General features: G+C 46.1%; 1 pseudogene; it reads left to right on the top strand.

Annotated features, from left to right (window-relative positions):
- Nucleotides 1-742: 742 nt before the first annotated feature.
- Nucleotides 743-1,896, top strand: LOC142458612 (zinc finger protein 567-like; annotated as a pseudogene).
- Nucleotides 1,897-11,322: the final 9,426 nt, after the last annotated feature.

Below are 11,322 nucleotides of genomic sequence, written 5' to 3' on the forward strand. Positions count from 1 at the left end.
CAGGGATTTCAGCCTTCAGTATGGATTATGATTCAATGTCAAGAAAACCCAAGTCCTCACAACTGGATGAGTAGACTACATATTAATAAATGGAGAAAAGGTTGAAGTTGACAAAGATATTGCTTTTCTTGCATCTACAAGTGACTTTCCAGGAAGCAGCAGCCAGGAAATCAAAAGATACACTGCATTAGATCAAACTGCTGCACAAGACGTCTTAGAGCAGTGGTTCTCAAGCCCCTAATGCGGTGACCCCCCCAACCATAAAATTATTTTCGTTGCTACTTCATAACTGTAATTTTGCTACTGTTATGAATCAGGTGACCCCTGTAAAAGGGTCGTTTGACCCACAACCCACAGGTTGAGAACCTCTATTTTAGAGTACTGGAATGCAAAGGTGTTATGTTGAGGACTAAGTTGTGGCTGACCCAAGTCATAGTGTTCTCAATTGCCTCCTGTGAATGTGAAAGTTGGGCACTGAGTGCGGAAGACTGGTAGAAGAACCGATGCATTTCAGTTGTGGTACTGGTGAGGAATATCGAACGAACCATAGACTGCTGAAAGGACAGACCGATCTATCTTGGAAGAAGTATGGCCACAGCGCTCCTTCAAGGCTTTGTCTTAAGTGCTTGGGATATGAGTCTCCGGGCGTCTTTGCCACCACGCACCCTGACCCTACCTCGCCCTGAGCCGCGAGTGGCGGCTATGCACCTGCAGCTCTCCCTTCACCCAAAAGCTGAAGAAAATGAACCGATTCCAGGGCTCGGCGACGTTCACGGATGTGACTGTGGACTTTATGCAAGAGGAATGGGAGCGCCTGGACCCTGCGCAGAGGATCCTGTACATGGATGTGATGCTGGAGAATTACAGCAACTTACTCTCAGCAGATGTGTGGCAGGCAGATGACCAGATGGCGCGGGACCTCAGGAACCGCTACAGGCAGGACAGGCCGTTTCTCATCCTCAAGAACCAAGCCCCCGGGGAGGAGAGAGGTAATCTCTTTGAGAAAGCATTCAATCTGAGCACGGACGTTGTTGCTTTGGGACAAGCACCTTACAAACGTGACGTCTATGGAAAAAAACGCTGCGGTGCAAAGCCGACTGGCTGAGTCGCAACGGGAGCTGCGCGCAGAAACAGGCTGAGTTTGGGAGAGCCGTCCTGTGTCTGAAGCAGGAGCAGACCTCCCCGGCCTTCAACAGGAGTGGGAGAGCCCCGGGCCACACGGAAGCCACTTTCAAGCATCAGAAAATCAAAAACTTGGCTCAGCCCTTCGTTGGCAATTACTGCGACAAGGCCTTCTCCTTCAGATCGCTCCTCGTCAGCCACGAGCGGGTCCACACGGGTGAGTAGCCCTCCGAGTGCAACGTGTACCAGGAGACCTTGTCCCACAAGGTCAACCTCATCAAGCACCAGCGCATCCATTCACGCACCAGGCCAACTTCATCGTGCACCTGCGCGCCCACTGGGAGAAGAAGCCCTACGCGGGCCGGGACTGTGGCAAACCCTGAGCCCAGAAGTTCAAGCTCACCATCACCAGAGGATCCACATGGGCGAGCGGCCCTACGCGTGCGCAGAGTGCTGCAAGCCCTTCTTTGAGAAGTCCAACCTCCTCATCCACCGCAAGATGAAGATGGGCGAGAAGCCCTATGCATGCGCCCAGTGCGACAAGGCCTTCAGCCAGCGGTCCACGCTCCGGCTGCACGTGCGCATCCACACCGGGGAGAAGCCTTCTACGTGTGCTCCCTGTGCGGCAAGGCCTTCCGCCCGAAGTCGCAGCTCAGCGTCCTCCAGAGAGTCCACCCCGGGGGGACAAGCCCTGAGGCAGCCACGCAGGTGGGGCCAGAGGGCCCTCCTGATGTGGGGGAGGGGCTGCAGGTGAACACGGGGGTGGGGGGGTGAGGGGGGAAGGGGTGCGCGCCGAGATACAATCACAGAGCGCGTGCACACAGCGTCGCCCAAGAGCAGCGTTGTCCAGGTGAGCCGTGACACCCAGCTCAAGATCCCGGAGCAGAGGATGCTCCGCTGTAAATAGACCGACTCGGCTGCCCTAGGTGAGCTCTTTCATGGCCAGCCTGGGTCAAATGTCCCAGGCAACAATGCGGAGGGTGCAGGGTGCGCGGACAGGGCGGCACTGTGTGGTGGCGGTTTGTAAGACGATGTCATAGAACACAGCCCTGTTCGCACGTGAATTGAGCACAGTCACGGGGGGGGGGGGGTTGAGACTCTAGTCCCGCGTGACGATTAGGACACATCAGAGAAGGCGCCTGTTAAGTGCACACAGCACGTGTTCTTCAGTGCTCCGACATCCGGCGGCATTCAGAAGGAAATGCGGACCAGGCTGGCGGTGGCGTGGAGGTAGCCGCTCTTTCTCCCGCCACTTGCCCAAGCACGGAAGCTGGTGAGACCTTGGTCAAGACCTTGGTCATCCAGCTGCCTCTTCTGCCGACAAAAAGCCATGTTGATGTTGTCACCTGCTTCTGGGTTTGCAGAGGATTTACAAGAAGAGTTGATCAAAGTGTTCATGCCTGAGGCCACTCGTGGGAAACAGCGAGTGCCATTACCCAGTACACACCACACCAAAGACACCTCCTTCTTCCCGTCCCCATCTCAGGGTGGGGTATCTGCATACAAATGCATGAATGCTACCAAACAGTTGTGCCCCAGAAACACCCACCTCCATCGTTATCCGTGCGCTGCCTTGTTTCTCTAATATTGATGAGTCTTCTTGCAGAGGCATTAGCTACATTTCAGCAGCAGGAGCTTAATTTATTTGCGTTTACTGTAGAGAGAGGTCTGACTTGTTGCTCTTTGAGGTCCTCGCTTTCTAAATGAGACGGTTCCTTGTTCTGTTGTTTACCGGAGGTATCTCTGTCCCTGGAGGCCCATTGTCTATCAGCCTCCAGTGTGTCCCTCTGGAGCCAGCTTCAGTGTAATGCTATATAACCCGGGCTGTTCCCACTGGCCTCTCCATCCAGTGTTGGATGATCAGTGTATTTTTTAAAATCCCTCTCCTCCTGCGTGCAGCGCAAAGACACACAAGCTCAGTCTTCTTTCCCTATCAGTCACAGAGTATACAGTCGACCTGACAGCAGCAGCCCTGGTTGTCCTTTCTGTGAACCAGTTCATTTTGATGGGCTGCGACCACACGGAGTCTCCAGGTCCGAGTGAGAATGAGCTGACCCGGTTTTCTTTGCACCCAGTTTGTAGGGAAGGCAGAGAGGTGCAGACAGCTCCTAGTGTTCCTGACTGTAGCACAAGAGAAGACTGGGCCCTTTCAGGGCGTTAAAGGCTGCAGATGCTGCAAAAGACTGCGACTGTGAAGGAGAATTTGTTTAGAGAGGGGGTTGGTTCAGTCAAGTCAAAGCCAGGGCAAATTCACATGGAGGGTAAGTCAGAGTCCTCCTGACCTTTGAACCAAGCACTGTCTGGACAAGAGTGTTCGTGACTTCTGTGCACACCCAGAACCCAGAAGCCAAGGAAGCAGGAGAGCTTAGTTTGACACTCTGCCGCCAGAAGTGTCCCCTGTGAGCACCTTGTGGCAAAGCAGGGATCTGTCTTCACATTGGCGACATCCTTACAGCCTGATCTCTGTCCCTAAGAAGGGAGTGAAGTGTCAGCACCGAAGTTGAACTTTGTTGGTGTGTGCAGCGAAGCAGAAAATAGTGACCCACACTAAACCCAGTTACTACCGTCAGTTCTCACAGTGGTCCTGTAGGGCAGGGTGGAACTGCCCCTGTGGATTTCCAAGACTAGCTCCTTAGGGGAGTCAAAAGCCTCATCTTCCTCCCAAGGAGCAGCTGGTGGCTTCTAACTGCTGACCTTGTAGTTGGCAGCCCAACATGGAACCTGCTTTGCCACCGGGACTCGACAGGTGGCTCATCCTGACAGAGGGACACCAGAACTTCTGTGCCGGTGGAGGAAGGGGAGGGATGCAAAGGCTCAGGAAGGGACCACTCCTGCTGGCCTGGAGGTCAGTGTGATGTGACAGCCCTAACGGGAGGCTTAGAACCACATTAACGCTGGGGAGTAGGCGCCTAGTAACTGAGGAATTCCAGCCTGCAGTGGGTGGTAGGGGGGCTGCCACAGCCCTGGGCTGTCCTGCAGAGGCCAGGTGCAGACAGTTATCCAAACATAACACCGTGCTGAGTCTTGAAGGCAGATCCCACGTTCTTGGGACCCACACAGGTGAACTGCGAACCAAAGTGCTGCTCAGGTGTGCCCATGAAGGAAAGAGGCCGGGTGCTGGGTTCTTAAGATCATGGCCCTTTGCGGAGTTTCCAGGTCTGAGCTAGTGTTGCACCTGGAGCCCCTGGGCTGAAGGAGAAGCAAGTGTTCAGTTTTTTCCAGGACTTACCTGCAGGGACCAATGGCTACTTGATATATGACCGTGCACTGGGGGAGGGAAACACTCAAACATTTCAAGGATTATCAGTGGCTTTTAAATATTGGTTACATGTTGAAATGATATTTTGGATATACTGAATCAAATAAAATATATTGTTACTTTTTAAAAAATGCTTGGGATATATTGTCAGGAGAGAGCAGTTCCTGGAGAATGACTTCATTCTTGGTAAAGTGGGGGGGGGGGCAGTAAAAGAAAGGAAGGCCCTCAATGAGATGGATTGACATGGGGGCTGAAACAGTGGGCTCAGGCATACCAACAATTTTGGGATAATGTCAAACCATGCAACATTTAGCTATGGGTTGGAACAGACTTGATGCACCTAACAACAACAACAACAATGCTGAACAACTTTCAGTGGGGTTTGCAGACTAAAATGGATTAAGAGAATACATAAATGAATCACAACCCAATCTGCCCTTATTCACAAGAATGGCATAGGGACATTGTACATGGGATCTCACAAATAAGGAATAGACTCAATAACAGCTAATAACAACAAAGCAATTGTATTATTTGGAGACTATACTAAAGAGTGATGAATAATACATTTAACAGGGTAAAATTTGTGCTGTTTAATTATGTCCCACTAAGTTAAATACATATACACCAATTGTGGCTATTCATAGGAAATAAATGCTATTACAGACAGAAAAAGCTTCCCTGAGGAGATGACACAAGATCTCTTCATAGCTCTCAGGGATATGAAAATTAATGGACTCTCAACTTTTTCCCACACGAATGCCTTGCCAGAATAATAACATCTTACCTTACTCTCCAATAGTTCTTCATAGTATCTTCCTGTCCTCTATATCACAGTCATATTTTCCTCCAAGTCCCATTTGTCAACCCATTCTTCCATGGAAGCTTCTTTTTAGCAGGACTACATTTGTTCATAACTATGTTTAAAACACACTCTGATGACTATTGCAACTCGCAAAATTCTTAGTGAAGAACGTTGGAAGCAGAGCACAGACCAGCTAATTCTAATGATGTGACCAACAGGTGTGTATTATTCACAGTGTAGACTGAATAGGGATCCGTAGACCATCATACGTCATCATTGGGCTAGTTTCCCCAGAGTTAGACTCTTGTCCACAGGGTTAGAGCTAATGCATAGCATGCCTCTGTTCATGTATTAGGAGGAGAATGCCTAAATTCTTCTCTCTTGGGATTAAATTCTAATTGGTCAGCCCTGCTGTCTACATGCAAAAGAGCATTTACAAAAAGCAGGCAGGAGAAAGTGCAATAAAAGGTCTAATATAAGTGGAAGCTTCTCTGTAAGCAAGGCCCATCGCGTATTGGCCCTTGTGTTAGTTAAGATTGTGTGTCGACTAGCCTGGGTCAGGATTCTCAGTGGTTTGGCAGACAAGATGTAGTCACCCCCTGTATACTATCATAAAGTGTAATCACCCCTATCTTGAGATCTGCTGTGAGCAGCGAGTCCATTGAAAAGGAGTTTTCTCCAGGCACGGGGCCTTCTCCGATATAGGTGGATGCTCCAGCAAAGAATATTTGTTTTGTTGTTATTGTTGTTTTGTTTTTGCTGGATCTGGCTCATCATCATTGGACTTTTGGTTCTTTGACATGAGCCATTGACTTGCCATGTTGCTGGCCCATTCTAACTGTCAGCAACCTTCCATTTTAAATGCCATATTGGATTCATTCTTACCTACTGCCAGAAGCCTGATATCTGACGTCATTCAGATGAAAGATGCAAGGTGAAAGAAACCTAGTTGAAGAAAAGAAATAATAAAGACTAGAAATAAGTAATATTGAAAACAGAAAATACATCAATTAATACAATAGAAAGTTTGAAAGAGATCAATACTAATATCCTTGTGATATTATATTATTATAATGTTGCAAAATGTTTTCATTGAGAATAGGCACAGCATACAAGAGTTATTTCTTGTCTGGGGAAAAATAATTCTCTCTCTCCTGCCTTCTTTCTCCTCTCCTGGTATGTAGATATTCAGATCAAGATAGAGATGATATCGATATAGAATGGAATTCAGGACAGTAGCAAAGACCCATTTGAGATCAGTGGTCCTTTTGAATTTCCAGTGTTGGCAGTCAGCACTGTTGTTAACTTCCTCAAGCAGTTACTGGCTGCTCAGGTGAAACCTCGAGATGGAAGCTAGTTGGGTTCATGCAGAGTTTAAGGCCATTAATGTGATGGTCCACAGCATCGAATCTGAATTAGAAGGATAACGGAGAAGAGAGCTGATGATTCCAGCAAACAGATGATCCCAATGAGGTCCAAGAACAGAGTGGGGTACGTATAAGGGAAAGCTGAGTGGAAAAGCTGTTAGGGAGAGACGTTTAATGAAAGGCTGAGTGTAAAAAACTTAGAATTGGGACATGTTCAAGGATGACTGTGAGAATTATGGAAAAGGTAGAATGGATAAGAAATTCATTAAGGATAGAGATGTTCAAGAAAGGGAGTCCAGAATATTAGATGATGAAATTATTAGATTGATGGACAGATAACCAAGAACAAGATGGTAGAACAGGCATTTACCACTTTCATCTGAAGTGGTACAGTTACTTGCCCGTTTAGGTTGGATTATTAGGGGGCATGTGACAGCAAAATGAAACCACAGGTGTATTTTTCTAACACTTGACAGATCATGCAGGGGCGGCAAACAGCTCTCCTGTCGAGTCATTTATCTGCTGGCCTGCATGTTGACACGGGTTAGCAAGAAACCAGCCAGCAACTATGACATCCTCCCATGAATCTTCTTGTTGCTTCAACTCATGGCCAGGCATGTGGTTAGCTCCAGGGAAAGGGAAGACATACATTCAAAATTAGAAGTGGTGAGCTACTAACATCAGCTCCAATTCTTTGGTGGCGATGCCAGCTCACACTGTCCTTGTCACCCCCCTCCCCCAACCTATTTTCTATTCATCTTCCATTCCTTCCCCCTCCTTTCCCAAGGTGAACTGAAAAACTCATGTTGTAGCATCGGATAGGAAGCGAAGCCTGTAGAGATGGTTTATCCAGCTTTGAACATAATTAAATAACATATTGGCAGCATATGATACATGTATCACATATGACAGTAAGTCAAAAAGTATTGTTATAAAATCATAGAAACTTTTATTAAACAAAAATACCAAATATGTAACTATTGTTGTTTTTGTGTGTGTGTGACATATCCTCCACAGAGGTCTATACACTGCTGATGGTGATCTTTCTATCTCTCTAGCCCAAGCTCATAAAAACCAAACTCTCTGCCATCGAGTCGATGCTGGATGATAGTGACCTTCTAGGGCACAGTAGAACTCCCTCTGTGAGTTTCTGAGACTGTCACTCTCCACAAGAGTAGAAAGCCCCCCCCCCCCGCCTTTTTTCTTTCTTCAACCCCTCCTTGCTCCCACAGAGCAGCTGGTGATTTTGAACTGTAGAATATGCATATCTCAACCCAATGCATAATCACCACTCCACCAGGGTTCCTTGCCCCAGTGGGCTCAAAATGGGAGCTACCTTCCCCTGTGGGACTCTGGAATAATCCAGAAGGGCTACAAGAGCAAATATCTACACTCTATCCTGGATTTTTGTCTACAAATACTAAAGTTTTTAATTGCAGGAGGCACTGAGTAATTTTTTTTCTGAAAAGGGTAAGATGAGCTAAATAAGTTTAGGGGCCTATGCTCAAGTCCAGGGGTCGGCAAACTTTCAAGATGGAAGAGCCAATCCTGTCCCTCACAGCAATTTCAAAATTATTGGGGAGCCATCAATATACCTTTGCAAACAAATGTAATCACCACTATTTGAATAATATCCTTTAAATTTTTAAAATTTTACTTCAGAGCCATATGCACATACCAAAAGAGCTGCAGATGGCTCAAGAGCCACCGTTTGCCCGCCCTGCTCTAGTACTCCAGCCCTAGCTGAAGAATATTCTAGACTCTGATTTACATCATGTCAAACAGCAATTCCACATCTCGGAGGAAGTCAGATCATGCTCCTTTTAAATGTTCTTTGGGTTTGGGAAACAAACACCCTCCCCCCAAAAAAAACTCTACAGGGGCAAGATGAGGGCTGGGGTGAGATGAGATCATGCTTCCCAGTGAATTTCTCATAGGACAGCCCTTCTGTAACGTTTGATGACTGAGCAGGTGAATTTTCAGGATAGGAAAACAAACAGGCCTTGGTGTCCAGTCCTTCGCCTGTTCCTCATCCATGCAGCTTTCCGTCTTCTTGGAATTCCTTCATAATACATGCCCTGTGTCCTTCAAGGAAAATCTATCAAGTTGGCCTCTTTGGAATATAACAAATGGTCACCATTACCTTCTGAACTGACCTCCGGGCCTCAGATGTAACTGGCCTGTCAGATCCTCTCATCAGGCGCTGTTGGATTGGGTCTGTTTCAAAGGCACTCTGGCTAGACGAAGACAAGCATATTACTGCGAGAACTTATCTGCAGCTATCTACGTATCACAGAGACATGCTTAAGTGGGTTTTGTTTGGAAGAAGTCCATGCATAGCAAGCATGAACTGGCGCCCATGACTCTAGCTATATATAGCAACCAAATTCCAGTTCATATGTACAACAACTAGATGTCAGTGTATGCTTGTGCGTGTGTGCAAATGTCTGGTTGGAGATATATATATGTATTCAGATATGCATATGTGTATACATATATATCCCCCAAGTGATTGTGCTTTTGTATATTGGCTTCTGAATATCGCAGGTAGGATTTTTGACATGATATATTTAACAGTTTATAAGAAAGAAAGTGAATTATACTCATTTAAGGGATAGAGAGATCCTCAACTGAGCCCTTTTCAAAACAATCTATTCTTCCTCTACAATATTGCTATGTGGCCTCCATATACCATTTCCATCTTCACAATCATAGGAAGACCCACACGGGGTCCCTTGATGAACACCAGATAATCACCGTCTAAAGCAATTCTTTAATTTGCCTGCCGAAGCAAGGTGGGGATGGGGAGAAAGACCCCTGGTGGTGTTACTGAATAGGCATTGATCTCACCATAAGATCTCACCCAGCACCTTCAAGGGAGAAAGAGTTACAGTTTCAAAAACCCCCATAAGGTCACTAGGAATCAACTCAGTGGCAGTTGGTTTCATTTGTGTTAAGGCAGCAAATGGTTCCGTCGTTTCTGGTACAGCATATGCTGGGTGTGATTTCCTACACACCACACTCCTTAGAGGGGGCTAATTCACACGGAAAGTTACATTCAAAGCATTTTGTACCAAGTCGAGCTATCTTGGTTGGAGAAACAAAAACCTTTATTTATTTCAGAATCTTTGGATTGTCTTCCATTTGAGGCTTTGAGAGTGTAGGGAGAAATTAGTGGTTTCTGCTTTATCCACATCTTTGCACAAGGAAAAGATTTTTTTGGTAAAAGGTTTATTAACTACTTCTTACTTGGAGTTCTTTTCACTGAAGTTTTAAATGACAAGCACGGCACAGAATATCAAGGAGATGACATCGCTTTTCCTTGAAACTCATTTGTGTCATTTATATTATCAAAGCATCAAATGTTAATAACCATGAACATTTTGTAATAAAAACCGCCTTTGTCTCTTTCCTTCATTGCACACTTCTTGGAAAAAGCTTCCAGCACTTCCCAAAACAATTGCCTTGAGAGCCGTCACAGAACATTTTCCTTCAGCCTGGCCATCGGCCCAGCAAGTAATCGCTTCAGAACGAAGCACCTGTGATTAGCCCAACGTGCTAAAAGCAGTAGCTACTCTTGGCTCCCCAGAGAGGAAGAAACCAACTCTCTTTTCCACATCAGCCTTGTTATTTTCCCCTTTCTTACTGCCCAGAGAGCCATTCATCGGTCCAGCCCTGACCCATGAGAAGCCTGTCTGTCTATTCAATCAGAGTGACAACGTTGGCTTGTACAAAGCTAGCATAAGGGATACAAGAGCAAATTCTTCTGCTTAATAAGCAGGGAGAAGCCATGTAGAGACCGATTGATTATATAGTGGGCATAAGAGAGGTTTATTGTTTAGAAATGTATACTTGTAGTTGTTATTTGTTTGCCTACCCAACAAACATCCCCCTTCTTTACTGACTAGGAAAAAAGCATTGGCTGCAGATAGCAGGCAGGTGGCAATGTGGTTAAGAAAGAAAAAAAAAGACTCCTTATTAGCCCAGAAAAATAAATGAATTCCAGCTTCTTTAGTCAGCCTCCAAGAGTTCTCTCATGGGTTGAGGCTACTGGTATTCACACTTTCTCTTATATTGTATAGGACTAACCTGTGTAACCAATAAAGTACTGTAGAAATGACAGAGTATAATTTTGAGGCTAAATTATAAGAGGCATTGCAGCTATTACCTTGCTCTCTTGGACCATTCTCCTTAAGGAAAGCCGGATGTTCTATTAGAAGTCCCTCAAGCCACCTGTGATGGTCAGGGTTTACGTCAACTTGGATAGGCCAGGATTCTCCCTTGCTCTGATCTAACACAATTTGGTCAACTCCATGATAAGCTCTTTTGTGAAGCAGCCAAACTGTGGCGGGGAGAATAGAAATCCTTAATCTGGTCACATTCCTGATACAATTGAGGGAAGTTTCATTCAGGGCGTGATCTATGTTTAGTAGAAATTGGCAGTGTGTGGAAGCTAGCTGACTTTTACTTCTGGATTTGGATCCTGCACCTGATTCATTGCCTCTTTTACTTTGCCTGCTTATCCCGGGAACCATCAGCAGACTGCTAACCTTGGATTCATTCAGCCCACTCCAAATTCATTCAGCTTGGCATCTACCAGCCTGTGGTCTTCCCGTTTCCTATTCTTTAACCCCTGCAGCTACGGAAGTCAGGAGAAGCCTTCAGCTTTTATCTGACCTGTGGACTTGAACTAGACTGAATTTAACCACTTCCATAACTGAAATCAAGCCATTTCTTGATATAAATCATATTCTGTATTGATACACATA

This window comes from Tenrec ecaudatus, chromosome 10 (assembly GCF_050624435.1).
Source record: "Tenrec ecaudatus isolate mTenEca1 chromosome 10, mTenEca1.hap1, whole genome shotgun sequence".
Taxonomy (NCBI): domain Eukaryota; kingdom Metazoa; phylum Chordata; class Mammalia; order Afrosoricida; family Tenrecidae; genus Tenrec; species Tenrec ecaudatus.